Source organism: Ranitomeya variabilis, chromosome 2 (genome assembly GCF_051348905.1).
Source record: "Ranitomeya variabilis isolate aRanVar5 chromosome 2, aRanVar5.hap1, whole genome shotgun sequence".
NCBI lineage: Eukaryota > Metazoa > Chordata > Amphibia > Anura > Dendrobatidae > Ranitomeya > Ranitomeya variabilis.
The window spans coordinates 543,244,855-543,263,399 of record NC_135233.1 but is presented as its reverse complement, the minus strand read 5'-3'; the positions used below and the strand labels follow the sequence as shown (position 1 = coordinate 543,263,399).

At 52.3% G+C, this 18,545-nt stretch overlaps 1 protein-coding gene across 6 annotated transcripts in view; it reads right to left on the bottom strand.

Annotated features, from left to right (window-relative positions):
- The window catches only part of SLC7A6 (solute carrier family 7 member 6), a 183,204-nt gene that overhangs the window by 47,565 nt on the left and 117,094 nt on the right, over positions 1-18,545 (bottom strand). The gene's annotated exons all lie outside the window — the stretch shown is intronic.

The following is an 18,545-nucleotide window of genomic DNA, read 5'->3' as shown; positions in this document are numbered from 1 at the left end:
CCCATATACATCAGTGCATACACATCCCAAAAAGTTTATAAACAATGTAACACAAAACAGCAACAAAGGCTGGCGATATTTACCGGTATAACTGGGAAACAGTGTGGGCGTCCTCCCCGACGCGCGTTTCGGCGATTGTGGCCTTTCTCAAGGGGTGAAAGGGAAGAAGGAAGTGCAGGTATAAAAAGTCCTCGGGGCCAATCAACACTCAGTACATAATTAAGTAAACCTAACGCAGGTGCACTACGAGCATCTACAGCCGCACGGTGTCTAGCCTGGCGTCCCACCTGCAGCTTCCTGTGACGCACGCGCTGCTATGGTAACAGGACGCCCCGACGGCGGCGGCGTCACGTGTCAGGCGACATCATATCACATGACCGTCACCATGGCACGGAGAGACGCCACAAGCCGACGGGGGAGCCAGGGCCATAGCGCGCGCGCGTACTGCTGCTGTGGAGAGGTGTAAATAAACCCAGCCGCGTAAGTACGGACACAGATAGACAGCAACTAATTTGCATGGAGAGCAAAAATGTGCCAGATAACAGTATAAGGCCGTACCTTTAGTTCAGAAACGCATGTAGAGGAGAAAAATTATATATAGATAATACAAAGGAATTATATCAAATGCCAACATATACAAATATAAAAATTACTAAGGTACGATGTATTATAAGGCAAGAACAGCTGTTGGCAATAAATAGAAGCATTAATATCCAACCGACACAATATCAGCAGCAGAGTTAGTCCAAAGCTCAAATATGGATATCCACGTCAGCAGGGTGAGACATAACGATAATTATTCCAGATCTTTAATATAAAAATTTCCAGGTCACACGGTGTGAGGCATTAGTATTGGTACAATCCATAGGTTTCTCAATTTGACTTGCAGCATGAAGGGCTAGAGAGACTGATTAAAAACACAAATTAAAAACAAGAACACGTGTAAGCAAAGCATCAGGAACATTTATAAAAATGGTACAAAACTTAGATTTTCGTTGAGCCCTTTGGGATGGACAGTATCCAATGTCCATATCCATCGGGTTTCTTTCTGTGCGAGTTTGGAACTGACTCTCCCTCCACGAATCCCCGGATCTACGGTGTCAATTCCACGGACTCTGAGTGTGGTGGCGTCACAGTCATGATGTAATTTAAAATGACGGGGCAGAGTCCGGAGCGCGGATGTGTCGTCGTGGCCGGCGGCCGCCTCAATGCCCAATACATGCTCACGCACGCGTACTTTAAGTTGGCGCGTGGTGAGCCCTATATAGATCAAATTGCACGGACACATGGCGAAATAAATCACATTACGGGTAGTACAAGTTATATGTTTCCTAATCTCGTACGTTCTTTCACCAGAGGAGTTCTTAAATGTGTCAATGCGATCTATATTGGGACAGGCGACACATCGGCCACAAGGCACACACCCACACCTGGGCCCCACTCCGTCAATAAATCTGGAGCCTATGTCAGCCTGGTAGTGACTCCTGACAAGGCAATCTCTAAGATTTTGTGACCGACGAATGACCACACTAGGAGTCCCTGGAAGGATCTTTTTGAGAGTAGGATCAGCCAATAATATAGGCCATGCTTTTCCAAGGCATTGTTTCATGCGAGAGAATTGGGCATGGTAGTTCGTCACATAACGTATTTTATTAGATGTATTACTTTGTCTATCGCGAGCATAGAGTAGAGATTGCCGCGTCGAATATTTGGCCCTATGGTAGGCCCGTTTAATGGTACGTCTACCATATCCCCTCTCGTGAAACCTCTCACATAGATCTTTAGCCTTAACCTCAAAGTCCTCACTATTGGAACAGATCCTACGCAATCTAAGAAATTGACCGGTGGGGACGGAATTAATCATATATCTGGGATGTGCAGAAGAGGCGTGAAGCAAGCTGTTGGTGGAGGTCTCTTTCCTATAAATTGTAGTCTGCAACATATCACTCCCATCTCGCCATACCGTGACATCCAAAAAATTGATTCTATCCCTTTCAACCTGATATGTCACAAAGATATTTTTTTCATTTGTATTTATCAGGTTGATAAACTCCTGTAAGGAGTCCGGGGTACCCTGCCAGATCAAAAATATATCGTCGATGTACCGCATCCAAATAGGGATGCGGCACATCGACGACTGATCTGACAGGGAGAGGTCCCTCTCCCACAGCCCCAGGAACAAGTTGGCATATGCGGGGGCAAAGGAAGCCCCCATAGCAGTGCCCTGGAGCTGCAGGAAGAAGGACCCCTTGAACACAAAAAAATTGTGAGTAAGTGAAAACTCCAGGAGTTCAAGGATAAGACAGATGATTCCCCTTGGTAAATTAGACATTTCAAGGTAATATCTAGTTGCTGTTAACCCATCACCATGCTTGATACTGGTATAAAGGGACTCGATGTCACCTGTAACCATCAGCATGTCATTTTCCAGGTAGACACCATCCATCCTCTTCAAGAACTCCCCAGTATCTAGTAAAAATGAGGGAAGACTTTCAACCAAGGGTTTCAATTTCGAGTCAATCCAACGATTGACATTTTCCAAGAAGTTACCCGGCCCAGAAATGATTGGACGTCCGGGGGGGCTCCCCAGGTTTTTGTGTATCTTAGGCAATAGATACATAGTAGGTACTGTAGCATGCTGCATGTGGTCTCAATGGAGAGAGAGGAGTTAGCCGCTATCAGTCATCTTTGGCGATAGTTCATTCCTCCTACCACCGAGATTAAAAAGATTGGGCATGTTAAAAATCCAACTAATTAACAACAACATTATATGGTCTACCTGTCAGGTTCAGCGGACATTGATTTAAAGTGAATGGCCAGCTTTATTGAGATAAATAAGTAATGCAAATTGGAACTATCACTACGAGTAATGGAGTACAGAGGCCACATCTTAATGGAGCCATCACTACGAGTAATGGAGTACAGAGGCCACATCTTAATGGAGCCATCACTACGAGTAATGGAGTACAGAGGCCACATCTTGAAGGAGCCATCAGTACAAGTAATTGGAGTACAGAGGCCACATCTTGATGGGGCCATCAGTACAAATAATGGAGTACAGAGGCCACATCTTGATGGGGCCATCAGTACAAGTAATGGATTACAGAGGCCACATCTTGATGGGGCCATCAGTACAAGTAATGGAGTACAGAGGCCACATCTTGATGAAGATATCAATACAAGTAATGGAGTACAGAGGCCACATCTTGATGGAGTGATCAGCAAGATCAGTAAAGGACAGAGGCCACATTTCGATGGAGCGGTCAGTACAAGTAGTGGAGTACAGAGGCCACTGTTTGAGTTGCTCAGGGGAGTACAGCAGATTGTGATTTTACAGTCATGGATTTGCAATATTTCTAGACTATCATCTTCTGTGTTAGGACATCTTGATCTCAAAAACAGAATTCTCAGGAGCTCTCACTGTCACCAACAGGAACATTTCTCTGCAATGCTGGAGGAAAAACCTGTAAAACCTGTCCATACACAACCACAGACAAGATTAAGATTCCCAGAACATATTCTGATTACAGGCATCTTCTGGGAGTAGGAACTAACCTTTGACACACAGAGCGAGAATGAAAGAATGTGTCCTATGGCTTTAGCTTTTGCTATAACACAGACCTCGTAGGGCCACAACCATAGACCAGATCTCAGAGAACATGAAATCTTTCGCACTTATCCACGAACATTTCAAACTACGGTATTTACTGTTCCAACTCTATTCCTACCTTATACTGATAGTTCTACTGTACATTTACATCCCAATGACCATGCAGTGTAAACAATCTTCAGATTACCCGACAAACAAGCAAAAGGCTCTTTTGTGGGGTGAAATGATTTTTATTTGCAATGTTCAAAATAGAAGAAAAGGTAGCACTCACCCTCCAATTAAAACTTACTTTATTCAGTCATGTAGTAGCGCGTTCACGTTCAGCGGGAGGATAGTGGGGGACTTCAGGAAACTTACAAAATGTAAAATAACGTGACTGAGCAGACCACTACCGGTCAATCGCACAGTTTAGTGGCCACTCTCAGATACTGCACATTGACTCTATACATCTGAATAAGATCTGCAGTCCCTAAATAGCGAAGCAAGCTGTGGTGCTCTGCTCAACCATTCACATCCACCCACTAGCAGTGCTGCTGGCACTGATCATTGGGGGCACCAGGTGTCAACCCCCACCAATCTGATATTGAAGACCTGGAGAGATGTGAAAAACAAATGGCAATATGGATGAAAATCATCTGAGTTTTTGGGATGAAACAACTATGATTTTTTATACATTTGCGCGAACTTAGCGACTCGCATACACAGAGAGCAGCATAGAGGACCTGTAGAATGTAAGCCCGCAAGGGCACGGCCCTCTCCTCTCTGTACCAGTCTGTCATAGCTAGTTCGTTCACCGTAATTTACATTTGTGTTTTGTATGTAACCCCTTCGCACCAATCAACGGTGCTCTAAAAATAAAAAAAAAATAAAAAAATACCACAGTACTGAGCAGAAGCTGTGAATTCAGCTCTAATCGGAGATAGCTTGAAGCAGCAGCACAGACTATTCCAGGAAACCACAGCAACCTGATCTTTCAGTGTACAGACTCCTGTGTATTTCTTTAGCTACGCAACAAGACAAGGTGCTGTTAGAGCATTATTTAGAGCAGTAATGACAGAGGAAACGACTAATGACAGATTTAGTGTCTGGAGTTCTAAGCTGCAGAATCAGGGAATTAGGTGTCTTAATACCGCACAGATCGGGAGAATGGAGTTCCCGCATCACAGTCACGAAAACCATTGCTTCTTATCACTAACTACACTGCCTCGTCATTACTGCTCTGATACATCCAGGCTCCAACTGGTCCAATGGCCCTGGACCTCATGTCCTTCCCCCATCACCGGTGAAGCTTAGACATTAAAAGGGTTATTCTCACAATCACATTATTTTTCACATTTTTACGAAAGTGCAGCACACGTGTTTCTTAAAGGGCTGTGCGAGCAAAGGAGGGAGGGGGAGATTCCCCAAAGACTGAGGACTTGATGAGCAGGTCAGGATGATCCAATATGGACTGTTTTAAAATTAAATATGGACTGTGTACCCGCTCAGGTCCTGTAGGAAGATGGGACCAGGGTCATTTAGGTTGGGGTTGCACCTGTCAGAGTTACTAAAAAGGACAACAGACTCTTACATGAGCCAAAGGACTCTCTCCGGAGTGGTTGGTGTCTGACACCTACCGCTGAGCCAAAAGACTTTGTCCGAATTGTAGAAAAATGTTTACCTCCCTGCGTGGAGTATTATATTGTACATATTAAAGTTATATCTTCCGGCACTCCATGGTCGGGGATGACCATATTTAAAGAAGGGAGGGATGTAAGGGGGTAAAAGGACTGGTTGTGCCCACTCGCCCTTGCCCATATTTTTACATCCCTGACAAGCTGGTATCTTTAATACGCTATGTTGTGAACTGTATAATACAGCTATATTGTATATGACTGTTAAATGTTATGTCCACTGTAAGATTGCTAATGCCATGCATTTATGTTATTATCTAGGGAAAGTACAGTATTCAGATTGGCCCACTAGAGGGGGCACCATAGTATAAGACATCAGTAGTATAGGAACTAGATAATTCGGAGGGGCCAGCTGTGTAAGGTGTAGAGAGCGTCCTGCATTTAGTCAGAAGGGCCTCAGAGCCCGTGCAGGGCAGTTGAGCCACAAAACATTCTTCAAGTAAAGGAGCCCAGCTCGTCCAGGGCCTAGGATTAATGATTGCCTAAAAACAGAGAAATACAGGGCAGCTTTGTTATGATGTTAGTCATCTACTTAGGAAGACGCCTGCGTGTCCGGGGCGAAACGGACCAGGAACTCCTACAGTTAGTCAGACTGGTCAGACCAAGTGCTGCGGTACCGGGGACAACGGTGTGACCCGGAGGTATTCCTAAAGAAGAGAGGGACAGCACAGGGACAGAACATGTCGTGTCTTGTGAAGTATTTTGTGCTGTACCTGAATGTTAACTGGACGAGCTGAAAAAGGAACCAAGTAAAAATAATTTGTTTTAAGTTGGAACTTGACTGTCTCTTTATATGGATTCTCAAGAAAGAAACCATCAACGAATCAGAGAGCACCCAGAAGGACAGGAAAGCAGACAAAAAGGAACACTGCTGCTGGGATATTACATGCATGTGACAGCGGGCCAAGGTGCGCTGAAGCAGCCACCATTGAGAGCTACGACTACAGCCCTGGCCCCCATTACATTAACATAGAGCCCAAGCCTAACAAGGATTACTTCTTGTATCTTTTCCTTTGTATCTTCCCCTACGTGCATACAGCTTCACATAACTGACTGTGCAGTCATATTCTTACACAGCTAAAACTACATTTACCAACAGCAATCTGCTTCTCCTAAGTGCTGCCAACAGACTTCTAAGAGTGGATGACTCAGATCTGTGCTGAAAGCCAGCAGACTGATGAAGGCATCATCTCTGCCATGCTGTTTAGCTTAGCTGTATTCCCCAGATATTTGTCATATCGAGCTAATTTAAAGGAAGTGTAAAATTTACTCTATTTTTATGTGCCCTGTACAGAACTCGACCAGCCTGTGTTTATCATCCACCTTCAACATCTATATAGCTGCCTGTGGGTTTTTCCCATCATTGCTCTGTTGCTGGTTGCCAACAGAGCTCAACTGTCCTTCACTCTGTTCTGCTCAAGGGAGGTACAGAACTGAGATAGGCAGAGTTGAGCAGTTTTTGATGCCTGCAGTGTTACATGGGCCTACAGTTGACATCTCCAACATTTTTTGTACCCAGATTGTAATTTCAGATAATAGTTCTAATTATTTTTATAGTGCTTTGGAACAAAGCACTATATTGTAATCCGAACGTGGATAACTTCTTATTATAGTGCTTTGGAACAAAGCACTATACTGTTATTCCATCGTGGTAAACTTCTTATTATTATAGTGCTTTGGAACAAAGCACTATACTGTTATTCCACCGTGGTAAACTTCTTATTATAGTGCTTTGTAACAAAGCACTATATTGTAATCCGATCGTGGATAACTTCTTATTATAGTGCTTTGGAACAAAGCACTATACTGTTATTCCATCGTGGATAACTTCTTCTTATTATTATAGTGCTTTGGAACAAAGCACTATACTGTTATTCCACCGTGGTAAACTTCTTCTTATTATTATTATTCAGTCCGCACGTAATGCGGCCCGAACCGCTTCACTCACAGACTCCAGTGAGGTGTCATTTCGAAGCCAGCGTCCCCAAGAGGTGTGCTAAGTATTTTTCGTGCCAATCGGATTTGTAGTTTTTGCGCAATTTGTGTTTGAAAAAAGTGTTTCAATGCATTTCAATAGAGAAATTTTCCAATACGTTTATAATGGGCCTGATTTCTGAGGCAATTTCTAAAAATAACTGCCACCTGGCTGATTAGCTCATTGATATGCGCCGTCAGACACAGTTACTATGCCAACGCCTATGAACTCTACATCAGCTCACCAGGTCACAAGTTTTGTCAGATAATATCAGCTCTTAAAGTGACAGTACAGCACAATTCCAAACCACTATCCGTAGTCTTATGATTATTAGACTGTGGCCCGATTCTAACTCATCGGGTATTCTAGAATATGCATGTCCACGTAGTATATTGCACAGCCACGCAGTATACAGTGCAGAGCCGCGCAGAGCCGCGCAGTACACAGCGCAGAGCCGCGCAGTACACAGCGCAGAGCCGCGTAGTATATAGCGAAGAGCCACGCAGTATATAGCGCAGAGCCGCACAGTACAAAGCGCAGAGCCGCGCAGTATACAGCGCAGAGCCGCGCAGTATGCAGCGCAGAACGCGCAGTACACAGCGCAGAGCCGCGCAGTACACAGCGCAGAGCCGAGCAGTACACAGCGCAGAGCCGCGCAGTACACAGCGCAGAGCCGCGCAGTACACAGCGCAGAGCCGCGCAGTATACAGCGCAGAGCCGCGTAGTATACAGCGCAGAGCCGCGTAGTATACAGCGCAGAGCCGCGTAGTATACAGCGCAGAGCCACGCAGTATACAGCGCAGAGCCACGCAGTATACAGCGCAGAGCCACGTAGTTATACTGCCCAGTCACGTAGTATATTGTCCAGTCACATAGTATACTGCATATCCCTGTTAAAAAAAAAAAAAGAATTAAAATAAAAAAGTTACATACTCACCTCCTGGAGCGGCCGGTATCTGATGGTTGTTGCACCTCCTAGAGCGGCCGGTACACGATGCTTGTTGCACCTGGAGTGGCCGGTACCCGATGCTTGTTGCGCGCTCTGGTCCCAAGAGTGCATTGCGGTCTCACGAGATGATGACGTAGCGGTGTTGTGAGACAGAAAGACGGAAGTGCCCTTAGACAATTATATAGTAGATTACCCCGCTCACCAATTCGGAACCCGAGGGGCCCGGCCCACCAAATCGGACCCCGAGGGGCCCGGCCCACCAAATCGGACCCAGAGTGACCCCGCCCACCAAATCGGACCCAGAGTGACCCCGCCCACCAAATCGGACCCAGAGTGGCTCCGCCCACCAAATCGGACCCAGAGTGATCCCTTCCACCAAATCAGACCCAGAGTGACCCCTTCCACCAAATCGGACCCAGAGTGACCCCTTCCACCAAATCGGACCCAGAGTGACCCCTTCCACCAAATCGGACCCAGAGTGACCCCGCCCACCAAATCGGACCCAGAGTGACCCCACCCACCAAATCGGACCCTGAGGTGCCCAGCCCACCAAATCGGACCGAGTGACCCCACCCACCAAATTGGTCCCTAAGGTGCCCCGCCCACAAAATCGGACCCAGAGTGGCTCCGCCCACCGAATCGGACCCAGAGTGGCCGCGCCCACAGAATCGGACCAAAAGTGACCCCGCCCACCGAATCGGACCTAGATTTACCCCGCCCACAAAATCAGACCCAGATTGACCCAACCCACCAAATCGGACCGCCTGAGGGGCACCCAAGTGTGAAAGTCTTGCAGGGGCAGCCCGGGCACCATTCCAAAGCACTATCTGTAGTTCCTTCAGGAAATACCCATCTTTCTTATTATTATTCAGTCCGCACGTAATGCGGCCCGAACCGCTTCACTCACAGACTCCAGTGAGGTGTCATTTCGAAGCCAGCGTCCCCAAGAGGTGTGCTAAGTATTTTTCGTGTCGATCGGATTTGTAGTTTTGGCGCAATTTGCGTTTGAAAATGTTTTTTCCCCTCATTGTAATGCTTTTCAATAGGGTAATTTTCACATAGGTTATAATGGTCGGACCCGGAGTGGCGCGGCCCGCCAAATTGGACCCGGAGTGGCGCGGCCCGCCAAATCGGACCCGGAGTGGCGCGGCCCGCCAAATCGGACCCGGAGTGGCGCGGCCCGCCAAATCGGACCCGGAGTGGCGCGGCCCGCCAAATCGGACCCGGAGTGGCGCGGCCCGCCAAATCGGACCCGGAGTGGCGCGGCCCGCCAGATCGGACCCGGAGTGGCGCGGCCCGCCAAATCGGACCCCGAGTGGCGCGGCCCGCCAAATCGGACCCCGAGTGGCGCGGCCCCCCAAATCGGACCCCGAGTGGCGCGGCCCCCCAAATCGGACCCCGAGTGGCGCGGCCCCCCAAATCGGACCCCGAGTGACCCGGGCCACCAAATCGGACCCAGAGTGACCCGGGCCACCAAATCGGACCCAGAGTGGCCTCAACCCTGAGGGGCTACAACTACCAAACCAGCACCTGAGGGGCACCCAAGTGTGAAAGTCTTGCAGGGGCAGCCCGGGCACCATTCCAAAGCACTATCTGTAGTTCCTTCAGGAAATACCCATCTAGTTATAGTGCTTTGGAACAAAGCACTATACTGTTATTCCACCGTGGTAAACTTCTTCTTATTCTTATTATTCAGTCCGCACGTAATGCGGCCCGAACCGCTAAACTCACAGACTCCAGTGAGGTGTCATTTCGAAGCCAGCGTCCCCAAGAGGTGTGCTAAGTATTTTTCGTGCCGATCGGATTTGTAGTTTTTGCGCAATTTGTGTTTGAAAAAAGTCTTTCAATGCGTTTCAATAGAGAAATTTTCCTATACGTTTATAATGGGCTGGTTTCTGAGGCAATTTCTAAAAATAACTGCCACCTGGCTGATTAGCTCATTGATATGCGCAGTCAGACACAGTTACTATGCCAACGCCTATGAAGTCTACATCAGCTCACCAGGTCACAAGTTTTGTCAGATAATATCAGCTCTTAAAGTGACAGTACAGCACAATTCCAAACCACTATCTGTAGTCTTATAATTATTAGACTGTGGCCCGATTCTAACTCATCGGGTATTCTAGAATATGTATGTCCACGTAGTATATTGCACAGCCACACAGTACAAAGCGCAGAGCCACGCAGTACACAGCGCAGAGCCACGCAGTACACAGCGCAGAGCCGCGCAGTACACAGCGCAGAGCCGCGCAGTATAAAGCGCAGAGCCGCGCAGTACACAGCGCAGAGCCGCGCAGTATAAAGCGCAGAGCCGCGCAGTATAAAGCGCAGAGCCGTGCAGTATAAAGCGCAGAGCCGTGCAGTACACAGCGCAGAGCCGCGCAGTACACAGCGCAGAGCCGTGCAGTACACAGCGCAGAGCCGTGCAGTATAAAGCGCAGAGCCGTGCAGTACACAGCGCAGAGCCGCGCAGTACACAGCGCAGAGCCGCGCAGTACACAGCGCAGAGCCGCACAGTACACAGCGCAGAGCCGCGCAGTACACAGCGCAGAGCCATGCAGTACACAGCGCAAAGCCGCGCAGTATAAAGCGCAGAGCCGCGCAGTACACAGCGCAGAGCCGCGCAGTACACAGCGTAGAGCCATGCAGTACACAGCGCAAAGCCGCGCAGTATAAAGCGCAGAGCCGCGCAGTACACAGCGCAGAGCCGCGCAGTACACAGCGCAGAGCCGCGCAGTACACAGCGCAGAGCCGCGCAGTATAAAGCGGAGAGCCGCGTAGTACACAGCGCAGAGCCGCGCAGTACACAGCACAGAGCCGCGCAGTACACAGCGCAGAGCCACGCAGTACACAGCGCAGAGCCGAGCAGTACACAGCGCAGAGCCGCGCAGTACACAGCGCAGAGCCGCGCAGTACACAGCACAGAGCCGCGTAGTACACAGCGCAGAGCCGAGCAGTACACAGCGCAGAGCCGCGCAGTACACAGCGCAGAGCCGCGCAGTACACAGCACAGAGCCGCGTAGTACACAGCGCAGTGCCGAGCAGTACACAGCGCAGAACCGCGCAGTACACAGCACAGAGCCACGCAGTACACAGCGCAGAGCCGCGCAGTACACAGCGCAGAGCCGCGCAGTATAAAGCGGAGAGCCGCGCAGTACACAGTGCAGAGCCGAGCAGTACAGAGCGCAGAGCTGCGCAATACACAGCGCAGAGCCGCGCAGTACACAGCGCAGAGCCGCGCAGTACACAGCGCAGAGCCGCGCAGTACACAGCGCAGAGCCGCGCAGTATAAAGCGGAGAGCCACGCAGTACACAGCGCAGAGCCGAGCAGTACACAGCGCAGAGCCGCGCAGTACACAGCACAGAGCCGCGCAGTACACAGCGCAGAGCCACGCAGTACACAGCAGAGAGCCGCGCAGTACACAGCGCAGAGCCGAGCAGTACACAGCGCAGAGCCGCGCAGTACACAGCGCAGAGCCGCGCAGTACACAGCGCAGAGCCGCGCAGTACACAGCGGAGAGCCGCGCAGTACACAGCGCAGAGCCGCGCAGTACAGAGCGCAGAGCCGCGCAGTATAAAGCGCAGAGCCGCGCAGTACACAGCGCAGAGCCGCGCAGTACACAGCGCAGAGCCGCGCAGTACACAGCGCAGAGCCGCGCAGTACACAGTGCAGAGCCGCGCAGTACACAGCACAGAGCCGCGCAGTACACAGCGCAGAGCCACCCAGTATACAGCGCAGAGCCGCGCAGTACACAGCGCAGAGCCGCGCAGTACACAGCGCAGAGCCGCACAGTATAAAGAGCAGAGCCGCGCAGTATACCGCGCAGAGCCGCGCAGTACACAGTGCAGAGCCGCGCAGTACACAGCGCAGAGCGGCGCAGTGCAAAGCGCAGAGCCGCGCAGTACACAGCGCAGAGCCGCGCAGTACACAGCGCAGAGCCGCGCAGTACACAGCGCAGAGCCGCGCAGTACACAGCACAGAGCCGCGCAGTACACAGTGCAGAGCCGCGCAGTACACAGTGCAGAGCCGCGCAGTACACAGCACAGAGCCGCGCAGTACACAGCGCAGAGCCACCCAGTATACAGCGCAGAGCCGCGCAGTACACAGCGCAGAGCCGCGCAGTACACAGCGCAGAGCCGCACAGTATAAAGAGCAGAGCCGCGCAGTATACCGCGCAGAGCCGCGCAGTACACAGTGCAGAGCCGCGCAGTACACAGCGCAGAGCGGCGCAGTGCAAAGCGCAGAGCCGCGCAGTACACAGCGCAGAGCCGCGCAGTACACAGCGCAGAGCCGCGCAGTATAAAGCGCAGAGCCGCGCAGTACACAGCGCAGAGCCGCGCAGTACACAGCGCAAAGCCGCGCAGTACACAGCGCAGAGCCGCGCAGTATAAAGCGCAGAGCCGTGCAGTACACAGCGCAGAGCCGCGCAGTATACCGCGCAGAGCCGCGCAGTACACAGCGCAGAGCCGCGCAGTACACAGCACAGAGCCGCGCAGTACACAGCACAGAGCCGCACAGTATAAAGAGCAGAGCCGCGCAGTACACAGTGCAGAGCCGCACAGTACACAGCGCAGAGCCGCGCAGTACACAGCGCAGAGTGGCGCAGTGCAAAGCGCAGAGCCGCGCAGTACACAGCGCAGAGCCGCACAGTATAAAGAGCAGAGCCGCGCAGTATACCGCGCAGAGCCGCGCAGTACACAGCGCAGAGCCGCGCAGTACACAGCGCAGAGCCGGGCAGTACACAGCGCAGAGCCGCGCAGTACAGAGCGCAGAGCCGCACAGTATAAAGAGCAGAGCCGCGCAGTATACCGCGCAGAGCCGCGCAGTACACAGCGCAGAGCCGGGCAGTACACAGCGCAGAGCCGCGCAGTACAGAGCGCAGAGCCGCACAGTATAAAGAGCAGAGCTGCGCAGTATACCGCACAGAGCCGCGCAGTACACAGTGCAGAGCCCCGCAGTATACAGCGCAGAGCCGTGCAGTACACAGTGCAGAGCCGTGCAGTACACAGCGCAGAGCCGCGCAGTATACAGCGCAGACACGCGCAGTACACAGCACGGACACGCGCAGTACACAGCGCAGAGCCGCGCAGTACACAGCGCAGAGCCGCGCAGTACACAGCGCAGAGCCGCGTAGTATACAGCGAAGAGCCACGCAGTATATAGCGCAGAGCCGCACAGTACAAAGCGCAGAGCCGCGCAGTATACAGCGCAGAGCCGCGCAGTATACAGCGCAGAACGCGCAGTACACAGCGCAGAGCCGCGCAGTACACAGCGCAGAGCCGCGCAGTACACAGCGCAGAGCCGCGCAGTACACAGCGCAGAGCCGCGCAGTACACAGCGCAGAGCCGCGCAGTACACAGCGCAGAGCCGCGCAGTATACAGCGCAGAGCCGCGTAGTACACAGCGCAGAGCCGCGCAGTATACAGCGCAGAGCCGCGTAGTATACAGCGCAGAGCCGCGTAGTATACAGCGCAGAGCCACGCAGTATACAGCGCAGAGCCACGCAGTATACAGCGCAGAGCCACGTAGTTATACTGCCCAGTCACGTAGTATATTGTCCAGTCACATAGTATACTGCATATCCCTGTTAAAAAAAAAAAAAAAGAATTAAAATAAAAAAAGTTACATACTCACCTCCTGGAGCGGCCGGTATCTGATGGTTGTTGCACCTCCTAGAGCGGCCGGTACACGATGCTTGTTGCACCTGGAGTGGCCGCTACCCGATGCTTGTTGCGCGCTCCGGTCCCAAGAGTGCATTGCGGTCTCACGAGATGATGACGTAGCGGTGTTGTGAGACAGAAAGACGGAAGTGCCCTTAGACAATTATATAGTAGATTACCCCGCTCACCAATTCGGAACCCGAGGGGCCCGGCCCACCAAATCGGACCCCGAGGGGCCCGGCCCACCAAATCAGACCCTGAGGTGCCCAGCCCACCAAATCAGACCCTGAGGTGCCCAGCCCACCAAATCGGACCGAGTGACCCCACCCACCAAATTGGTCCCTAAGGTGCCCCGCCCACCAAATCGGACCTAGAGTGGCTCCGCCCACCGAATCGGACCCAGAGTGGCCGCGCCCACAGAATCGGACCAAAAGTGACCCCGCCCACCGAATCGGACCTAGATTTACCCCGCCCACAAAATCAGACCCAGATTGACCCAACCCACCAAATCGGACCGCCTGAGGGGCACCCAAGTGTGAAAGTCTTGCAGGGGCAGCCCGGGCACCATTCCAAAGCACTATCTGTAGTTCCTTCAGGAAATACCCATCTAGTTCTTATTATAGTGCTTTGGAACAAAGCACTATACTGTTATTCCACCGTGGTAAACTTCTTCTTATTATAGTGCTTTGGAACAAAGCACTATACTGTTATTCCACCGTGGTAAACTTCTTCTTATTATAGTGCTTTGGAACAAAGCACTATACTGTTATTCCACCGTGGTAAACTTCTTCTTATTCTTATTATTCAGTCCGCACGTAATGCGGCCCGAACCGCTAAACTCACAGACTCCAGTGAGGTGTCATTTCGAAGCCAGCGTCCCCAAGAGGTGTGCTAAGTATTTTTCGTGCCGATCGGATTTGTAGTTTTTGCGCAATTTGTGTTTGAAAAAAGTCTTTCCATGCGTTTCAATAGGGAAATTGTCCCATACGTTTATAATGGGCTGGTTTCTGAGGCAATTTCTAAAAATAACTGCCACCTGGCTGATTAGCTCATTGATATGCGCAGTCAGACACAGTTACTATGCCAACGCCTATGAACTCTACATCAGCTCACAAGTTTTGTCAGATAATATCAGCTCTTAAAGTGACAGTACAGCACAATTCCAAACCACTATCTGTAGTCTTATGATTATTAGATGGAGGCCCGATTCTAACTCATCGGGTATTCTAGAATATGCATGTCCACGTAGTATATTGCACAGCCACGCAGTATACAGTGCAGAGCCGCGCAGTACACAGCGCAGAGCCGCGCACTACACAGCGCAGAGCCGCGCAGTATAAAGCGCAGAGCCGCGCAGTACACAGCGCAGAGCCGCGCAGTACACAGCGCAGAGCCGTGCAGTACACAGCGCAGAGCCGCGCAGTATAAAGCGCAGAGCCGTGCAGTACACAGCGCAGAGCCACGCAGTACACAGCGCAGAGCCGTGCAGTACACAGCGCAGAGCCGCGCAGTATAAAGCGCAGAGCCGTGCAGTTCACAGCGCAGAGCCGCGCAGTACACAGCGCAGAGCCCCGCAGCATACAGCGCAGAGCCCCGCAGTATACAGCGCAGAGCCCCGCAGTATACAGCGCAGAGCCCCGCAGTATACAGCGCAGAGCCCCGCAGTATACAGCGCCCACCAAATCGGCCCCTGAGGGGCCCCACCCACCAAATCGGACCCAGAGTGGCTACAACTACCAAACCAGCGCCTGAGGGGCACCCAAGTGTGAAAGTCTTGCTGGGGCAACCCGGGCACCATTCCAAAGCACTATCTGTAGTTCCTTCAGGAAATACCCATCTATTTCTCTCTGTTATCAGCCATTCCCCGTCCTGCTGTCAGTCTATTCTCTCTGTTATCAGCCATTCCCCTGTCCTGCTGTCAGTCTATTCTCTCTGTTATCAGCCATTCCCCTGTCCTGCTGTCAGTCTATTCTCTCTGTTATCAGCCATTCCCCTGTCCTGCTGTCAGTCTATTCTCTCTGTTATCAGCCATTCCCCGTCCTGCTGTCAGTCTATTTCTCGCTGTTATCAGCAATTCCCCTGTCCTGCTGTCAGTCTATTCTCTCTGTTATCAGCCATTCCCTTGTCCTGCTGTCAGTCTATTCTCTGTTATCAGCCATTCCCTTATCCTGCTGTCAGTCAGAGTGACCCGGCCCACCAAATCGGACCCAGAGTGACCCGGCCCACCAAATCGGACCCAGAGTGACCCGGCCCACCAAATCGGACCCAGAGTGACCCGGCCCACCAAATCGGACCCAGAGTGACCCGGCCCACCAAATCGGACCCAGAGTGACCCGGCCCACCAAATCGGACCCAGAGTGACCCGGCCCACCAAATCGGACCCAGAGTGACCCGGCCCACCAAATCGGACCCAGAGTGACCCGGCCCACCAAATCGGACCCAGAGTGACCCGGGCCACCAAATCGCACCCAGAGTGACCCGGGCCACCAAATCAAACCCAGAGTGACCCGGGCCACCAAATCGGACCCAGAGTGACCCGGGCCACCAAATCGGACCCAGAGTGACCCGGGCCACCAAATCGGACCCAGAGTGACCCGGGCCACCAAATCGGACCCAGAGTGACCCGGGCCACCAAATCGGACCCAGAGTGACCCGGGCCACCAAATCGGACCCAGAGTGACCCGGGCCACCAAATCGGACCCAGAGTGACCCGGGCCACCAAATCGGACCCAGAGTGACCCGGGCCACCAAATCGGACCCAGAGTGACCCGGGCCACCAAATCGGACCCAGAGTGACCCGGGCCACCAAATCGGACCCAGAGTGACCCGGGCCACCAAATCGGACCCAGAGTGACCCGGGCCACCAAATCGGACCCAGAGTGACCCGGGCCACCAAATCGGACCCAGAGTGACCCGGGTCATTAAATCGGACCCAGAGTGACCCGGGCCACCAAATCGGGCCCAGAGAGACCCGGGCTACCAAATCGGGCCCAGAGTGACCCGTGCCACCAAATCGGGCCCAGAGTGACCCGGGTTGACCAAATCGGGCCCAGAGTGACCCAGGCCACCAAATCGGGCCCAGAGTGACCCGGGCCACCAAATCGGACCCAGAGTGACCCTGGCCACCAAATCGGACCAAGAGTGACCCGGCCCACCAAATCGGACCCAGAGTGACCCTGGCCACCAAATCGGACCAAGAGTGACCCGGCCCACCAAATCGGACCCAGAGTGACCCGGCCCACCAAGCCTCAACCCTGAGGGGCTACAACTATCAAACCAGCGCCTGAGGGGCACCCAAGTGTGAAAGTCTTGCAGGGGCAGCCCGGGCACCATTCCAAAGCACTATCTGTAGTTCCTTCAGGAAATACCCATCTAGTTCTTATTATTATTATTCAGTCCGCACGTAATGCGGCCCGAACCGCTAAACTCACAGACTCCAGTGAGGTGTCATTTCGAAGCCAGCGTTCCTGAGAGGTGTGCTAAGTATTTTTCGTGTCGATCGGATTTGTAGTTTTGGCGCAATTTGCGTTTTTCAAAAAGTGTCTCAATGCATTTCAATAGGGAAATTTTCCAATACGTTTATAATGGGCCTGATTTCTGAGGCAATTTCTAAAAATAAATGCCACCTGGCTGATTACCTCATTGATATGCGCAGTGAGACCCAGTTACTATGCCAACGCCTATAAACTCTACCAGCCCACCAGGTCACAAGTTTTGTCAGATAATATCAGCTCTTAAAGTGACAGTACAGCACAATTCCAAACCACTATCCGTAGTCTTATGATTATTAGACTGTGGCCCGATTCTAACTCATCGGGTATTCTAGAATATGCATGTCCACGTAGTATATTGCACAGCCACGCAGTATACAGTGCAGAGCCGCGCAGTACACAGCGCAGAGCCGCGCAGTACACAGCGCAGAGCCGCGCAGTACACAGCGCTGAGCCGCGCAGTACACAGCGCAGAGCCGCGCAATACACAGCGCAGAGCCGCGCAATACACAGCGCAGAGCCGCGCAATACACAGCGCAGAGCCGCGCAGTATAAAGCGCAGAGCCGTGCAGTACACAGCGCAGAGCCGCGCAGTATACCGCGCAGAGCCGCGCAGTACACAGCGCAGAGCCGCGCAGTACACAGCGCAGAGCCGCGCAGTACACAGCGCAGAGCCGCGCAGTACAGAGCGCAGAGCCACACAGTATAAAGAGCAGAGCCGCGCAGTATACCGCGCAGAGCCGCGCAGTACACAGCGCAGAGCCACGCAGTATACAGCGCAGAGCCGCGCAGTATACAGCGCAGAGCCGCGCAGTATACAGCGCAGAGCCGCGCAGTATACTGCGCAGAGCCGCGTAGTATACAGCGCAGAGCCCCGCAGTATACAGTGCAGAGCCCCGCAGTATACAGCGCAGAGCCGCGCAGTACACAGCGCAGAGCCCCGCAGTATACAGTGCAGAGCCCCGCAGTATACAGCGCAGAGCCGCGCAGTACACAGCGCAGAGCCGCGCAGTATACAGCGCAGACACGCGCAGTACACAGCACGGACACGCGCAGTACACAGCGCAGAGCCACGCAGTACACAGCGCAGAGCCGCGTAGTATACAGCGAAGAGCCACGCAGTATATAGCGCAGAGCCGCACAGTACAAAGCGCAGAGCCGCGCAGTACACAGCGCAGAGCCACGC